The 17,056-nt window shown below is 37.1% G+C and overlaps 1 pseudogene; it reads right to left on the bottom strand.

Annotated features, from left to right (window-relative positions):
• Positions 1-1,452: 1,452 nt before the first annotated feature.
• The window catches only part of LOC138151306 (DNA-directed RNA polymerase II subunit RPB3-like), a 35,918-nt pseudogene continuing 20,314 nt past the window's right edge, over positions 1,453-17,056 (bottom strand).

Genomic DNA, 17,056 nt, shown 5'->3' with positions numbered 1-17,056 from the left:
GGTGGACAATTGTAAAGGTGTAATGCTTGGAAAAGGCAGGGAAGAGTCAGGCCTGGGGATGGTGGGGGAAGCTAGACAGTTGTCCCATAATAGCAGGGCAATGATATTCATCTCAATTATAGATGAAGTCCAGCCTCTACTATGGTAGTTCAATAGTACTCAGGCCTATGGCAATGGTCTCTACAAGCATAAGGCAGCAGACCTCAGGTCCGTATATAGAGGCAGTGGGCCTGCTCTGGAAGGGAGGAATAGTAATTCACTTTATCAGAATGAGCAGTGGACAAAAATGTGGACCCTAGTGGCAAAATAAAACAACAGATCATAGAGGTGGGCAATGAAAAATAATAGACTCATTGTTGCCCCTTACTGACTGCAATTTAGAGCTAATTGACCAGTCAACATTGCTTACTGCACAACTCTTCCTCATCAATGGTTTAAATGAACAAGGGATTGCATTATTTGGAGGTGCCTTTCTATTAACACATGGGAAATGAGAGAGCCTAACAATCCCCCAAAAGAAAAACCCTCTTATGGGGTTAAGATTTTATATTCTCCTTTCAATGGAACTTCTAGGGAGGAGGAATTCCTGACTAGTGGGCCAGGGAACACTAAGTTAATGGTAGTGCTTTCCTGATGTGTGATGAAGACTAGTGAATAGGCAAGATATGCCACTAACTTTGATGTAGTTCTGATGTTTCTAGTTATCTTCCTCCCAGTGGTCACCTCTTAATATTAAGAGGATCCACTCTAAATTGCAAAAACTTGGCATTACACACCACATGAACCTGATCATTTAGACTTGGGATTTAATCCTTTTAGAACTGAAGGAGGGGGTAAAATGAGAGGTATGATGCCTAGGTTTTCTAGTCTCTATTCTCCCATATTCACTCACTGATTTAGGGAGCTCTTACATTGTTTTGATTTTTCTATGTTTCTGCTTTATTTTTTTTTCCTTCTCTATGGGGACATGTAGCAGGCTAATTGAACACTGGAGGTCAGGGTTGACCAATAAAAGTTCTTTTTTTTGTTGTTGTAAATTTTTTTTCAAATGTTTTATTAACTTCTGATTTACATCATTCATTTCCTCTAGATTTTGAGTTACAAATATTCTCCCTGTTTTCCCCTACCCACTGCCCCAAAATAGCAGTCCCACAGGATATCCCCTCTTCCAATCTGCTCTCTCCCATATCTTCTCCCATACTCCCTTCAACTTTTCCAGTAGGGCATGGTGGATCTCTATGCCCCAGTGCCTGTATATCTTATTTCCCAATTACATGTGAAATAGTATTAATAATAGCATACATATATATATATTTAAATATTTGATTTAAAAACCTGGAATTCCAGATTCATTCCCTTCCTCCCTTGTTACCCACCCTTACTGGGAAGATAACCAGTTCAGTATAAGTTTTATATGTGTAGCTAATGCAAAACATTACCATAATAGATATATTGTTTTTTTTCCAGGGGGAAAGGCTTTTTATTTTCTGTTCATACTAAGGAACAGACCAATCCAAGGAGACCAGGATAAAATCTTGTGGGAAGTAAAGCTTCCCATCTCTCCTTCCCACGTTATCTTCCTAGGCTAATTACATCCCAAACTGGCAACAGGCTTAAAAGCTGTAATGTGCTAGCCAGAACTTTGAACAGACTAAATTTTAGTCCACTTTCCAGTGGCAAGCAGAAGCTCAGGCTAGAAGTCCATCTATTATCATCAAGTCCCATTTCTGACAGAAATGACTGCTGCTAGTTAATAGTCAGGACATCACTCTGGATCTCATGGGTTAGTTGGGTCTGGAGGTCACTCAACTTCTTCTTCAAACCAGACAAAGCAGAAAGGACAATGGTTTCAGGGCGAAGAGAGCCAAAGGACTCCACATTGTAGTAGAACCTCTCTGGTTTGCCATTGGGATCATGGGGAGCCTGGGCTTCATCCTCATCAATCTGAGAATATTCACTCTTTGGCCATTTTTAAGGCTTTGGGTGGACTGTATGCCTCAAAGCACTATCTGGGTCATATTCAAAGGCCACTCCAGCTGTAGGGTTCCATTTGGCATGCTCCTTGCCAATGCCCTTTTTGGCATAGGCTCTTAGTCTCAGTTCCTGGCCCTTCCGGAGTTTGACAATGAGGATGTCATCCTGTTCCACATAGTCATTGGGTCATTGTCTCTGCTTTGGGATGTAACATGGTGGAAGAAGCCTTTGTAAGGGAGGAGGTCACTAGACACTGAACAGAATAACTCTGGGGGTATTAGAAATGAGATCCCGAGATGTGACATGGCGTGACATGGCGAGTCTGATCTTCACTGCAATGGACATCAAGGGTAAACTCTACTGAGCACTCAGGAAAAAATTCTTCACATGAACAGTCCCTGGAGTTTTGCAGCTTGTCTACAATGTCATCACTTGTAAGAGGGATTAATCCAAGTCTGTGGGCAATGAACTCATCATGCAGTACTGAAGAGTTGGCATCGATATGGACCCGGTCTCTGGCTAGGGTTATCACAGGGAACGCATCTGGCAATCCCTAAAATCTTAGCAAAATGTGAGGAGCAATTCATAGTAGATATATTGTAAAAGACTGACTATATTTTCTTCCCTCCTGTCCCACCTCCCACTTGTTCTATTCTCTGCTTTGATCCCATCCCTTTTCAAAAGTGGGTGCTTCCAACTTCCCTCCCCCCCCAGCCTGCCCTTCCTTCCATCATTCCCCCCTCTCATCCCCTTCACCCCTACTTTCTTATAGGGTGAGATACCCTGTTTAGTGTGTATGTCATTCCCTCCCCAAGCCAAATTCAATGAGAATAAGGTTGACCCATTCCCTTTTGCCTCCCTGTTCTTCCCCTTCATTGTAACCATTTTCCCTTGCCTCTTCTATATGAGATAGTTTAGCCCATTCTGTCTCTCCCCATCTCCTCTCATTATATTCCTCTCTCACCTCTTAATTTAACCTTTTAAGTATCATCCTTTCCTATTAAATTGGTCCTGTGCCCTCTATTTATATCTGTAAGCATATTTACACACGTTTACATATGTATTCATACACCCGTATACCCTCCTATATAGACATATATATTTCTATTCCCTTCAACTATTTTCACACTAAGAAAAGTTTCATCAGTTACAATTATTGTTTTTCCATGTAGGGATGTTAATATTTCAACTTTGATAAGTTGCTTATGATTTCTTTTCCCTGTTTACCTTCTCATGCTTCTCTTGCTTCTTGAATCTGAATGTCAAATTTTCTATTCAACTCTGGTTGTTTCATCAAAAATGCTTGAAAGTCCTCTATTCCACTGAATGACCATATTCTCCCCTGAAAGATGATACTCAGTTTTGCTGGGTAGGTGATTCTTGGTTTTAATCCCAGCTCCTTTGCCCTCTGGAATATCATATTCCAAGCCCTTCGATCTCTCAGTGTAGAAGCTGCCAGATCCTGAGTTATCCTGATTGTGTTTCCACAATATTCAAATTGTTTCTTCCTGGCTCCTTGTAATATTCTCTCCTTGATCTGGGAATTCTGGAACCTGGCTATAATATTCCTAGGAGTTTCCTTTTGGGGATCTTTTTCAGGAGGTGATTGGTGGATTCTTTCAACCTCTGTTTAGCCCTCTGGTTCTAAAACATCAGGGCAGTTTTCCATGAGAATTTCTTGGAGGATGATTTCTAGGTTCTTACTTTGATCATGGCTCTTATGTAGTCCAATAATTTTTAAGTTATCTCTCCTGGATCTATTTTCCAGGTCAGTGGTTTTTCCCATGAGATATTTCCCATTGCCTTCTATTCTTTCATTTGTTTGGATCTGTTTAACAGCATCTTGATTTCTCATAAAGTCATTAGCTTCCATTTGCTCTAATCTAATTCTGAAGGAATGATTCTCCTCAGTGAGCTTTTGAGATTCTTTTTCCATCTGGCAAATTTGGCTTTTTAAGGCATTCTTCTCCTCATTGCCTTTTTGAGACTCTTTTGCCATTTGAGTTAGTCTGCTTTTTAAGGTGTTATTTTCCTCAGTCAGGCTGTTGACTCTCATTTCATAATTTTCTTTCAACGTTCTCATTTCTCTTCCCAATTTTTCCTTCAATTCTCTTATCTGCTACTTAAGGTACTCTATGGCCTGTAACCAGCTGGTATTTTTCTTGGAAGCTTTTGGTGTAGGAGTTCTGACTTCACTGTCTTCCTCCTCTTCCATGCTTTGATACTTTTTGTCCTCAAATAGGAGTCTAATGTTGGATTGCTTTTCTTGGTTTGCTTCCTTTGCCTGTTCATTTTGCCACTGAATTACTTGACTTTTGATCTTTTTGCCACAGTAGGTTTCTGCCACCAGACAGGGGAGCTTCGTTCCTAATGCTGGGGTTTTCTCAGCTGCTGGAGGTATTGGTTGGGTGCCCTCTCTGAAGCCTCCACATGCTCTGGCAAGCTGGTCAAACACCCCAGGACCTACACCCTAGTCCGCAATCCAGATCCAAGCAGGGTAAAGCAAGAGCAATTACCCCTCAGACTGTTTGCTTGGTCCCCCTTCATTCCTCAGACCAGGAGCTAAAACTGCCACATGGTGGTGGCTGTGCTGCAGCCCTCAGTAGCTTCTCGCCCAGCAGCAAAAGCCAACGCACTCCTAACTACTGGGTCCCAAATTCCACACTGCACTGACTTCTCCCTTTGTCCTTAGCATCTATGTGTTGATAATTCTGCACCTCCACAGCTGCTACTGATCTGGAGTCCCTTCAGCCAGTGGCTGGTTAGGCCCACCCTGGGGCTAAAACCTTGGCATGGGGCTGGGCTAGGCTTCCAGAGCACTGCGCTGGCTGATTCCTGCTGGCCTGCTGGGCTGTCCTCAGCGGAAGGTTAGCTTCTCTGTGTCATTTTGTGGGTTCTGTAGCTCCAAAGTTTGTTCAGAGTCACCTTTTACATGGATTGGGGGTGGTGGGAGCCGGAGCCTCAAGGAGGTCCTGTTTCTACTCCGCCATCTTGACTCTGCCCCCTGTTGTTGTAATTTTTTTAAATTAATTTTAAACTTAAATAAAAATGAGAAAATAAAAATAGAATATTGCTATGTATGCAGCACGATGTAAGAGAGGATTCAATATAAAACAACAAATTTCCCTTTCAAGAAATCCTATATAATAAATACTACACATTGTTTTCAAAGCTATCCAGCTTTTCTTTGCTTCTTTGTAGGCTTTCTTTTGTTCTCTGCTCTGCAATTTTGATTTTATTTTCTCTCCTCCTTCAACCTCTTGCCATAAAAGGCTACAGTTTAATATGGATATATATGCATAGATATCTATAAACATACACGCATACACACATATGCACTCATATACATATTTATAAGACTGTACTCATATACATACATGCACTCATACACATGTATGCAAATTTTCACTTGTCTCTTTTTCTGAAGGTGAATAACATCTCCCTTCATAAGTCCAAGTCTTTCTATGTTTTTTTTCTAAATCTACTAGCTCATTTTCTCCACTACAGCAATATTCCAACACAATCATATCCTCTCTGTGATTGTCTATGAAAGATTTCTCCCCTATTTTTCTGCATTCATCATATTCTTAGCTACATTGGTTATATTTATACCAGAAAATTTTAATTTGAAATAATAAAAATTATCCATTTCACAGTTCAATGATGCTCTCACCTTACAACAAATTTTAATGTCTGATACTGCTGAATCTATTTCCTTTATATCGTTTTCCCCCAGGTTTCTTTGAAATTCCTGATCTTTTGTTTTTGCAAATGAACTTTGTCATTTTTTTCAAAGAGTAAGATTTTTTTTTTTAGTAATTTAATTGGCATGGCATTGAATAAATAGATTTGTTAGGTAGAATTGCTATTTTTAAAAATTATATTGACTTTACCTACCCAGGAACAATTAATATCACTTCAGTTGTTTAGATATGTTGCTCCTTCTTTTGTCTATTCCCAATAAGAGTAAAATTCTATAACTACACAGCTTCCCCCCTACTACCATCTTCTGTATAATTTTTCCTTTCATGCCTCATTTGTATGAGATAATTACTCCTTTTTATCTGTCCCTACACATTATTTAATATTATTTTATAATTTAGCAATTATGCACAATTCAGCCCAAGCTTTTCTTTCAAACAACCCAAATAATGACAGTCATGAGAGTACTGATAACATTTTCACATATAAGAAGTAAATAATTTGACCTTATTGAGTCACTTATAATTGATCTTTAATGTTTAACTTAAATTTATCTTTGATATTATATGTCAAATTTTCCCGTAAGTTCTGTTGTTTTTGCCACAAATACATGAAAATCTTTCAGTTCATTAAATGTCCATTTTTTCCATTCAAGATTATACTTAACTTTGCTGGGTAAATTACCCTTGGTCATAATCCCAGTTCTTTTGCTCTACAAAACATAGAATGCCAAGACCTATGGTCCTTCAGTGTAGTAGCTGCTAGGTCTTGTGTAATCCTTATCATACTCCATGATATTAAAAATATTTTCTTGTTGTTTCCAATATTTTCTCCTTAAACTTGGAACTTTGAAACTTGGCTATGATATTCCTGTAAATTTTCCTCTTGGGCTCTCTTTCAGGGAATGATTGGTGGACTTTTTTTTTCTATTTCTGCTTTGCCTTTTTGCTCTATAACTTCAGGTGCATTTTCCTTGATAATTTCTTATAATTTTGTATTAAGATTTTTTTTGTACTTTTCAGGTAGCCTAGCTATTCTTATATTATTTCTCCTTTATATGTTCTCCAGATCAGTTGTTTTTCTGATGAGAGTTCACATTTTCTTCTATTTTTTCCATTCTTTTAATTTTCTCATTATTTCTCAGTATCTTAGAACATTATTAGCTTCCCCTGACTAATTCTAGTTATCAATGAATTATTTAATTAATTTATTTATTTATTAAGCTTTTGATTCTCTATTTCAAGTTGGTTAGTTTTTCTTTAAAAGGTATTGGTATCATCTTTGAAATTTTATTGCCTCTGGACTAAAGGCTTAGTCTGTTGACATCACTTCCTACTTACTTGAGTACAAAACAGCCACAAGAAGCTGAAGACATACTGTGGTGCTCAGTAGATGGGCAACAATGGTAATGCCGTCAAGAGAGCTTCACTCTATTGCATCTATTACTCCATGCCCCTAAATGTTCCCCTATTCTTAACTTCACTCTTACTATTGAGAGTGCCACCATTCTCTTAGCCATCTAGGCTCCCAACCTAGGGGTCATCCTCATTTTTATTGCTTCACCTCAACCTCAATTTAATCATTTGTCAAATCCTTTCACCACTACTTTTGTAACATCTTTCATATTACTTCTTTTCTCTCCTGGTACAGGAAACACCCTCATATGGGCCCTCATAACCTCGCAGTTTGACTATTTCAATAATCTACTGATTGGTTTCTCTGCCCCATGCTCCAATCACTCTAGTCCATCCTCCACTCAACTGTCAAATAGATCTTTCTAAAATATATGTCTTGACCATATCTCTACCCTATTCAATAAAATCCAGTGATTCCCCATTACTTTTAAAATCAAATTTAAAATCCTTTGTCTGGCTTTTAAAACCCCTCATAACCTAGACCCTTCCTATCTTTCCAGTCTTCTTTCACCTTATTCCCCTCCACATACTCACTGATCCAGTGACATTGGCCTCCTTGCTTATTTTCACAGAAGTTAATCTATCTTCTGACTCTGGATATTTTTACTGCCTGTGTCCCATGCCTATGCTATCCTCCTTCACTTCTGCCTTCTTGCTTCCTTGATTTCCTTTAAGTCTCAGCTAAAGTCCCACTTTTTGCAAGACTTTCTTAGTCCTCCTTAATCTTAGTACCTACCCTATGAGATGCCCATTTATCTATAGCTACACTGTCTGTAGCTATATCTACATTATCTCTTTTTATCTTATTTGAACACAGTTGTTTTCATATTATCATCCCATTTGATTGTGAACTCCTTGAGAGCAGGTACTGATTTTTGCCTTTCTTTGTGCTCTGAATGCTTAGCCCACTGCTTGGCACATAATAGATACTCAATGTAAATTGACTGACTGCATGTGTTGAATATCTTTATGCTATCAATAAGTGAATGAACCCCCTTTATTAATTATTGAATGACCTACAAGAATTTCATTCTAATCTCATATAGAACTTCAACCACCAGAGGACTGGATTAACTCAGGCTCAGGACAGAACAACCCCTTACCTAATGTTTATTACACAAAAGATTATCATGGAGAGCAAGTAAATATATTAAAGCAAGTCAGTAAGATGGTAATTGGGGAAGTTATGTAGATTAATTTGCTTGATTTAATACACAAGGGTAATACTCTTTGGCCAAGGAGTAAGATGAAAACTCAGCTGAGGAGAGAAATGTCTCCCCTGAGAAGTCTGCTCTTAACAATCTATAGTATCTTTAATGCTGAGGATCAAGGGACATGTTGGGGTATTGATTCCTTCCTACATGCTTATGAGTCCAGGATCTCTCATTCACCATTCAGTCTGTACCATCCCTCCTGTCTCTCTACCCAACTCTCTTTCCTCTCTTCTGCTTCTGTCTCCCAGAAGTCTTTTAACCAAGTAGCAGTCACAGCCCTCTCACACATACAGTGTCATAGGGCTATCCTTCAGGACACTCAGCAAGCCCACAGTAGGAAGGAATGGAAAGGGTAAAGAAAAGGGCTAAGATTTTTTTGTGAGTTATTGCTGCCAAAAATCCATTACTCTATTGCCAACCCAGTAATGTTTCTCTTAACCTAACTAGACTAGCCCTTAGAAGACACACATTAAGATGGTCAGATAGGTAGTCCTAGGACTGAAATTGAAACTTTTCCAAGTTTTTAGCACCTGCTAGAAGTTGTATTTTGCCATATTATATTTGAAAAACCATGGTGACATTTTGGAATAGTACTCTGGTAGAGGTATAATATTAGTAATGAGACTACTACTTCCAAGCCACATTTATTTATTCTATGATGTTTGCAATATCCTTGGAAAGTTGAAATTCTGGTGTAGGTATTTAAACAAAATAAATCTTCGAGTTCATTCTTGCTCATCCTTCATTTTCAAAGATGCTTAGAGTAGACTTCCCCTTAACTCACTGATGAATTTGAGGCCTGTTGTTAATCTTCAATCTGGTTCAGCCCATTTACTGAGATGGTTTACTGGATTGTAGCCCCTATGCACACTACAACTTTTTGGAGGCACAGATAAGAGTTGGGTGAAGATGGACACAAAAGGTGGGTGAGCAACCCTGAAAAGGGCCCAGCAAGCCCTCACACCAGAGGTGCTAGTTTTCTCTGAACACCCCATAGACCCCATAAAAACCTATACGTTCATACAAACCACAAGAAAGGCAATGATATAAAAAATTGGGTCCTCATACAAAACATTTAAAATAGCACTTTCTGTAGTAGAAAAAGAACTGGAAACAAAATATATGCTCATTGAATGGGGACTGGATAAATAAGTGATACATACTTTTAGTGGAATATTTCTGTATTGTGAGAAAAAATGATTATAACCATAGTAAGGCTGTCCCTCTGCTAATAGTGAAGCTGTTTTAATGATTGACTCAAAGAGAGGCAGAATAACTACTTCTAGCCTGTTTTTTCCATGATCTTCTTTAAGGGAGACTAACTCTTGCCTAGAGAGGAAGCCAGAAATTAGGACTAGAGGCCACTTTTTTTAAGAGAGAAGGATACAATTCTACAAGCTAGAATTATGTATTAAATATTAGTCTAGGAGCTATTGTTTTCAGATTCAAAGTGAACTCTTGATTGTAATTCTTAGTGGGTGGAAGGGAAATAGAGTCCTAAACTCTATATCTAAGGCTTAACTTCCCAGCAAATAACCAATTCCACTATGAACATACATAATAAACAGTAAAGAAATCTATTTATCCATCCAAGTCAATATCAAAATAGAAATCAGACAAATTATACATATGGGAATATATACCAGAGAATTAAAAAGGAAGGAACTCTTGAATACAGATTGAAGATACTTTTTTTGCTTCCTTTATTTTTCTTCAATTCTTTTTTTGTCTATGTTTTCTTTCACATCATGACTATTATGGATATGTTTTGCATGACTACATAAGTATAACCTAGGTTGAATTGCTTGCCTTCTCAATGGGGTGGGGTGGGGGTTGAGGAGGAAGGAAGGAAGGGAATTTGGAACTCAATATTTTAAAAACAAATGTTAAAAATTGTTTTTTACACGTAACTGGGGAAACATAAAATTCTAAATAAATACAAAAAAGGGGGAAAGCTCTCCCATTGGGTCTGAGACTACTCACCTCAACCAATAAGTACCTCAGATCTCACTCAAAGGAAAATTCCCAGAGTCTCCAGTGATCAAGGCAGGATTAGGAATATTTTGGAGAAATTGCTCCCTTCTCTCAAGTCAGCTTCTCCACTTAGGAACCTGAAGAAGGTGGCATTGTACATTTTTTCTCTAAGTTGGCAGCCAGATGTCTCTAAAGTGACTGAACAGTAAGTAGACATGAAATTGCATCAACCTCTTCTCTCTTACTCTCACCAATTCCATGCTATTTTTCTTGCAGGTACAGGGCACTCATTTCCACAAATGAAAATAGAATACCATACCAATGAGGCTCTAATTGTATGACAACTATAGAGAAGCACAGACTTGGATGAATAGATATTAATGAAGTAAGTAGAACCAGGAAAATAATGTACATAATAATAACAAAATGCAAATGGAAAGAACAAGATAATTAAAACTGAATTCTGTGAAATCAAAGTGACCAAGTTTAGTCTCAAAGAAGATATGAAAATGTGCTTTCTCTGACTTCTTTGCAGAGATGGGTATCAAACTACAGGTATCAAATATTACATAAAATGTTAGATGTGTTGGGGTTTTTTCTGACCTGTCATATTTTTTTTTCCATTATTATACTAGATAATGTTCTAAAATCAGAAAAAAGAAATAACTTTATCCTAAACACTGATAAGGAGAGTACCATTACATTTTCTATTCTAACACAGAGCAAGCAGGAGGAGGTGGAGGCCTGGTAGTGTTTGAACCTTAGTCTCATGGGATCTGGGATAAAGATGGAACCACATATATATCTAAAAGGATATTAAAGTCTTCTAAACTAATAAATAAATTGGAGTACTAAGGGCAGGGGAAGGGAGGGGCTTTTAGAAGGGTGTGTAGATTAAGATCTAGAAGGGTAAGGGAAGAAGATAGGATAACAGAGAGAGGGTAAAAAGAGAGGCTATGAAGGAAAATAGTGAATAAAAATAAGATAGAGGGAAATTCACAACTAGAAATTATAACTTTGTGAATGGGATGAACTCACCCATAAAATGAAAACAAATAACATGGATTAAAAATCAGAATTCAAAAATATGTTGTTTTCAAGGAACACATTTAAGAATGAGAGATAAACACAGAGTTAAAATGGAGGATTGGAGTAGAATTTGTTAAGCTTCAGTTGATGCAAAAAAGACAGTGGTAGTAATCATGATCTCAAACAAAATTAAGCTAAAATAGATTTAACTAAAAGAGAAAAATAAGGTAATTACATTTTGATAAAAAGGTACCATGGACCAGGACTTCTTAAACTTTTCCCACTAATGACCCCTTTTCACCTGAGAAATTTTCATACATCTCTGGGTATATGGGTATATAAAATAGGTATAGAAATCAAACATTTTCTCATAATAAATCATAAAAAATATTTTAAAATAATTCTTTGGCATACATGTAGTTTTACTATTTATTAAAAATGAAAACAATTTTTCATACTAATGAGATGGATATGTTTGCTCTTTTCCCAGATGATATGATGACATACTTGGAAAATCCCAAAGACTCAACTAAAAAGTTAGTTGAAGCAGCTAAAATTTTAAGAAAAGTAGCAGGATATAAAGTAAATCCACATAAATTATCAGCATTCCTATATATCATAAACAAAGTCCTGCAAAAAGAGATAGTAAAAGATCACATTTAAAATACTTATAGAAAGTATAAAATATCTGAAGAGTAGACCTGTCAAAACCAACCCAGAAACTGTATAGATGAAATTATTTAAAAAAAAACCAACTTTTTATACAAATAAAATCAGATTTAAATAATTAGAAAAATATTGATTGTTTATGGGTAGGCAGGGCCAATGTAATAAAAATGACGATTTTACCTAAACTAACTTATATATTCAATACCATCTCAATTAAATTACCAAAAAATAATTTTACTGAACTAGAAAAAATAGTAACAAAATTCATTTTAAAAAGTCAAGAATATAAAAGGAGCTAATAAAACAGGTAAAAGAAGGAGATTTAGTGCTATCAGATTTTAAACTATAAGACAGTAATTGTCAAAACTCTCTGTACTGACTAAGAAATAGTAAGATCATTGGAACAAAGTAGAAGTACAATTTAGAGCAGTAAATGAACATAATGACTTCATATTTAACGAGGGTAAAGCCTTTAGTTTTGGGGATAAGAATTCACTATTTGGTAAAAATTGTTGGGAAAACTGAAAGCAATATGGCAGAAACTAGGCATAGACATTATGTCTTACACCATTTACCAAGATAAGATCCAGATATAAAGAGACATATTACAAGTAAATTTGAAGAGCATGGAATACATTACCTGTCAGTTTGCTTATTATGGATAGGTTACAACTCATGAATAAATAAGAGATAGAGAGCAGTGAGAAGTATAAAATACATAATTTTTATTACATTAAATTTAAAAAAATTTGTGCAAATAAAACAGATCAGATGTAGCCAAGATCAGAAGGAAAGCAGAAAGCTGAGGGGAAATTTATAGGCAGATTCTCAGATAGTAGTCTCATATCTCACTCAAATACATAAGGAACTTTGTAAAATCTATAAGAATATGAGTCATTCCCCACTTTATAGATAGTCAAAAGATATGAACAGGCAGCTTTCTGATGAAGAAGTCAAAATAATTTATAATCATATGAAAAAAATGCTCTAAATCATTACTGATTAGCAAAGTGCTAATTAAGACAACTTCGAAATATTATTTTACACCAGTAAGATTGGCTAAAATGATTGAAGAAGAAGTGACAAATTTTCAAGGGGATGTGGAAAAATTGGGACACTAATTCACTGTTGATGGAACTGTGAACTGATCCAACTGTTTGGGAGAACAATCTGGAATTATGCCCAATTAGTTATTAAATTGGCTATACCCTCTGACTCATCAATGCCACTATTAGGTCTGTTTCCCAAGATGGTTATGGAAAAAGGAAAAGAATCCATATGTTCTAAAATATTTATAGAAGTGAAGAATTGGAAAGTGTGGAGATGCCTGTCAATTAGGTAATGGCTGAACAAGTTGTTATGGATTACTATTGTGCTATAAGTCATGATGAGCAGGTGGATTTCAGAAAAACCTGGAAAGACTTGCTTGAAATAATGAAGAGCAAAATGAACAGAACCAAAAGAACTTTGTATATAGTAATGAAAATATTATTTTAAGAATAACTTTCAGTGACTAAGTAATTTTGGCTATTATAAATACCCAAATTAACTACAAAGGACATATGAAGGAAGATGCTATCTGCATCCAGAGAAAGAACTGATAAATAGAAGGATGTGTGGAATGTTTACATATATATATATACATAAATATATGTATATATATATATGCACAGATACACATATGCTTGTATGTATTTGTGTTTAATGGTAGCCATATCTAGGGTGGGGAGGAAGAAGGAAGAAAAAAAGGAAAGAAAAGTTATGATGACCTTCCTATATATTTAAAAGGATAACAAGTTCTACATCTTTTTTCTCCTATTCTGTTATAGAAATACTTGCTTTCTTTCTAAAGTTCAAAATAAAATTAAAAAAAATTTAAAAAGCAAACTTGAGCTTTGCTGTGGGGTGGAAAAGGCACTGTCCCCAGCTTCTTGTGCAGGGGGTCTTAGGCCTGGCTCCTGGCCTACTGCACCAGGACTACTGGCCTGGCTGTTTGCCTGTTATCCTACTGCCTTGAGGTCTGGCTACTTGCTTGCCAAGGAGTCTGGCCCCTAGCCTGCTTTGTTTGGTGTTGGAGGCCTCTCACTTGGCTTGCTGGGGTGTGGCCTGCTGCTCACTTGCCTGGACATCCCTTGCAAATGGACTGCGCTCCTCTTTTATCTGAGACAGATTTTTCCTGCAGACTTTCTATGTTGTCTTCGGTTAAAAAATCATTTGCCACATCTATTTGTTGGTTCTGTTGCTTCAGAATTCATTTTGAGGTGTTATTTTATAGTTTTTTGGAGATGAATTTGGGAGAGTTGTGGTGAGTTCCTGCCTTATTCCACAATCTTAGTTCCACCTTGATTAGACACTTTCCTACGATCTTAGATAAACGACTTAATCTCTTTGCGGCCTAGATACTCATTCTCTCAAGTGGTCATTAGGGAATGTTTCCTAGAAAACTATGGTATGTTATCTACATAATTGGCTGAGCAGCCATAGTGAAGGTACATTACTTAGAAAGAGTGAACAAGTCCTTCTTCTAGACAAAGTATCAGGAGAAATATTAATATAATGAAAAATATAGTATGGGCCTGTCTTCTAAGATAGATTTCTAGGCAATAGAGTACACATCAATTAATTAACCAAACAAAAACTAAGGAATAGGAATAAAGCACTGAGTAAATAAGATGTCCATAAGTGCTAAGTAATAACTAACTTGCTGTCAGGTCTAAAACAAAGTTTGCCATTAACTTTTCTCTAATTGGTGGCTAATGAATGTAACAGACACTGTAACCCTCCTGGTTTCCAGTAGTAAATTTCCAACAGATCCCCCCATCTCCACAAAGAATAACCAAAATTATATGACAATGTATCTCCTTCTCTTGACATCACGATGTAAAAAAGTTACTCAAAAGTATTTCAAAAATGGAAAATGAATCTTGGGGAGATGAAGTAACTTTCTTAGGGTAATACAGTTAGTAAGTGCCTGAGGTATATATAGATGGATTGAGATTGGTATATTGAAGAGATCATTGATGCACATCAGTGATGTGTTGAAGTAATAAAAGCACTATAAGTTTAATGATGATAATTATTCCTGAAGGAAAAATTACATTACATTTATGTAGCACCTTATAATTTAAAAATCTTTTTAAAAAAAAAAAAACTGGGTCCTCCAATTTTACCTGGTCTACCAAGCTAGAAAATCACTGATCACTCATGGCGTAGTCTCCCTACTTTTAAGCATGTGAGTTTTGACCACCTTCATTTCTGACTTGGACCAGTTTATTCCTCCTTAAGAAGCCTCATGACTCTTGCTCCCAGGGGCTAACTCTTCTAACACTGGACTTAGTGCAGATGCTCAATTAGTTTTAGTTCCCTGCAACTCAGAAAGCTAAAACCACTATAATGCAGAAACTCTATTAACCATTAGAGGTGGCAACTCATCTAAGCGATCTTTAAGACTTACTATAGCCCAAGAGTTCATATCCCTTTTAACCAACTTAGTGAGCTTCTCTGAAATCGGCTCTTCTGGAGTTTGGACTATAAATATATTCTATAGCCAGGTCCATACTCAAAGACTTTCCCACTTACTGGAACTTACTAAAAATGAGATTCTTCTGGAATAGCCTTCAAGGACCCAGGATCACTTTCACATACTGATGAGATATTGGAAATAGACATTTTTTGAGATCTAAAGTATCATGCTACTCTTCTAAACCTCTCTTCAATGAACAAGTGATTTAGTGATATATTTGATGAATCTTGTCAAACTTGCAGCCCTCAGCCTTTTATGGGGTTGGTTAGGATAATAGGTCAGATGAAGCATCTGAAACTTACAGAGTATTGTGCTAATTTCTGGAATAAATAGAAAAAAAAGATAAATGAGGCAGAGTTCCTGCCTTAATGAAACTTACAATCTAGTGTGGGGTAACAGACACAAAAACAAGTAATTCTAACCTAAAAATGAAACATGAGAACTACACTGGAGCAATAGAGAGAATACTCTGAGTTCAAAGGAGTAAGTGCAGGAATAAATCAGAATGGGAACATGACCTATGATTCTACAAAAAAATGTAAACTACCTTGCATAACTGTAAACAGCAAAAGAAGTTCCAACTATTCCATGGGAAAACTTGCCTGTGACCTTGGCCCATCCTGGAACTCTGACTTTTTTGTTCTGTTTCTGGCATGGTATTGGTGTGGTGATCTATGATGTTCCTTTGTCCTGTTGCTGCCCAGGACAACTGACCTCTTGTGAGTAAACCCCTTTAAACAGCCTAGGTAATCTACTTGACCCTAACAAACCTATTTATAACCAATCTGGTATGAGCTCCTCTTTCTTTGGTATCTCTCTCAGTCTTCTCTCAGAGAGAAAATGCCACCCTGCAATTGGTTAAATTATGACAGAACAGATCTGGCCCCTTACATTTGGCATAGTTGGCAGGATACCAGAGGAAGGGGCTTAGGGAGTGAGATTTCTGCAGGGGGAATCCTGGCCAATTTCATCCCTGAGGGAGAGGTGGCATGTTGGACACTTACATCCAGTTTGCATGTGGGAGTGATGGCCTGAGCCACAAGAGTATGGGAACACCTAGAAAATGTCCATTGGCTTCTGCCTTGATAGGCTTCCATGGGGGGTGGGGGAAATCCTATAAGATCCGAGCTGTTTATGTTGCTTAATGGAAGATTTATAGCCTAGGCAAAAATAAGAACTTTCAGCATTGTTAAGAGAGACCTTGATATGGCAATTGCCCTCTGTATATAGGATAAAGAACAGGTAGTGTTTCTCTCTTTCTCTCTCTCTCTCTCTCTCTCTCTCTCTCTCTCTCTCTCACCCTCCTTTCCTCCCTCCCTCCTTCCCCTCCCCCTTCTTTGTCTCTGACTACACACATTACAGGGATAGGAGAGAGGCAGAGGAGGAAAAATTCAGTGAAGAGAAGATTATTTAGTATATAAGGATATGATTGATAAAGGAAGTGTCAGCTCAGATCATGCAAGAAACAAGTCAGGTACAAATTTAAAGTGATAACTTCTTAGACTGTGTGTGTGTGTGTGTGTGTGTGTGTGTGTGTGTGTGTGTGTGTGTGTGTG

This window comes from Petaurus breviceps, unplaced genomic scaffold (genome assembly GCF_028583685.1).
Source record: "Petaurus breviceps papuanus isolate PSGF00001 unplaced genomic scaffold, PetGlider_PUasm1.0 90897, whole genome shotgun sequence".
NCBI lineage: Eukaryota > Metazoa > Chordata > Mammalia > Diprotodontia > Petauridae > Petaurus > Petaurus breviceps.
The sequence above is the reverse complement of the archived record's forward strand: the minus strand, read 5'-3'. Positions and strand labels throughout refer to the sequence as shown.